The sequence below is a fragment of the Echinops telfairi genome, unplaced genomic scaffold (genome assembly GCF_000313985.2).
Source record: "Echinops telfairi isolate 266 unplaced genomic scaffold, ASM31398v2 ScPeMD7_7412;HRSCAF=8450, whole genome shotgun sequence".
Taxonomy (NCBI): domain Eukaryota; kingdom Metazoa; phylum Chordata; class Mammalia; order Afrosoricida; family Tenrecidae; genus Echinops; species Echinops telfairi.
In genome coordinates this window covers 8,716,277-8,717,798 of record NW_022111312.1, presented here as the reverse complement: position 1 = coordinate 8,717,798, position 1,522 = coordinate 8,716,277, and positions in this window count along the sequence as shown.

The following is a 1,522-nucleotide window of genomic DNA, read 5'->3' as shown; positions in this document are numbered from 1 at the left end:
CATAAGTACCATTGAGGAGCATGGGAATGAGGAAGCATGCAGGAACTAAGGCAAGACGTGGGCAGGTACCAGGGCTGGAAAACAGGCCCAAATGTCCTCTAGCCCATCACAGTGGGCCTGCAGAAGGACTGGGGGCTTTTCGTCATGGCGCTGGGGAAGAAGACGGAAAATACAGTGGCCTGCCAGAAGAACACACTGATCCAGCTGAGAAGAAGTACAGCCAGGACGCTCCTTAGAAGCCAGGCTGACGAGACTCCATCCCACGTACTGTGGACCTGTGATCAGGAGAGACCCGTCCCGGGAGAAGGACGTCGTGCTTGGTCAAGCAGAGGGGCAGAGAGGAAGACCCTTTACCAATGGATCGACATGGTGGCTGCCACCATGGGCCCCCACGGGACAACAACTGTGAAGATGAAGCAGGACCGGGCGTTGTGCCACAGGACCCCTGTGAAGGAGATCCAGCTCGACAGCACTGGACAACACACTGACCTGCCACGGCCCAGCCTTTTGACCTCTCTGCTGTCCGAGGGAGAGCAATACCATCTGATACCCCCCTGCCCTCCCCCTCCCCCAAGGTCTAACAGTGCCTGTGACACCTCCTTGCAGGTGAAACCCAGTGGGGTTCCTATGTGTCCGCGTGTACCTGCCTCCCTATGGCCGCAGCGACTGTGCCCTGGAGGCAGGGCGCGGGATATGGGCAGTGGCTGCAGCTCTCTTGGAGTCCTGACGCATGCGGCTATGCCGGGCCTGGCTGGAGGGCAGCTGGGAGGGCTGACCAGAATGGTGGCATTATTTCAGGATGCTGTTGCCGGCCATTTGTAGTTCAGGGCACAGAGCTCATCTGGTCAGCCCGGCCAGCTGGACTGCTGGAAGCTACAGGACCTCCCTAGGTGGCCCCAGGTGTCACACTCTATGAGCCCAGCATGGGTCTAGGCGGCAGACAGGGCGGGAGTTGACACCTGCTGCTTGACCTTGGGCAGGTGCCTCTGGGCCCAGGCATGACGCCTAGCCTTTCAGGCACTAGCTAGCCAAACCTCCTCAACAACCTCCTGATAAGGCCTCCGTCTTATTCCCAGTTGACAGATGAGCAAACTGGAGCTCAGAGAGGTTAAGTGACAGACCACGATCCCCATGCTATAAAAAGCAGAATCTTAGAGCTCGGCTCCCTAGAATCCAGTCTGTTTGTCCTTCGCCATCCCGTCTGCACAGGACAGCTGGGTGCATGGTGCACAGAGGACTCAGCACAGCACAGGGCACACAGAATGCCCTGCTGAACTCAGGGGCACAACACTACCTCCTATAGGGGCTGCCGATTGGTTCTACTGATCTAAGAGAGACTGGATCACTTGGTTTACAGTCTCAGAAACCCTATAGGGTCCCTGCACTTATTAACCACTGGTGGCACAGTGGTTACAAGTTGGGCTGCAAACCTCAAGGTCCCCAGTTTGAAGCCACCAGCCGCTCCACAGGAGAAAGATGGGGCTTTTCTACTCTCATAAAGAGCTCCAGACTCAGAAACTCA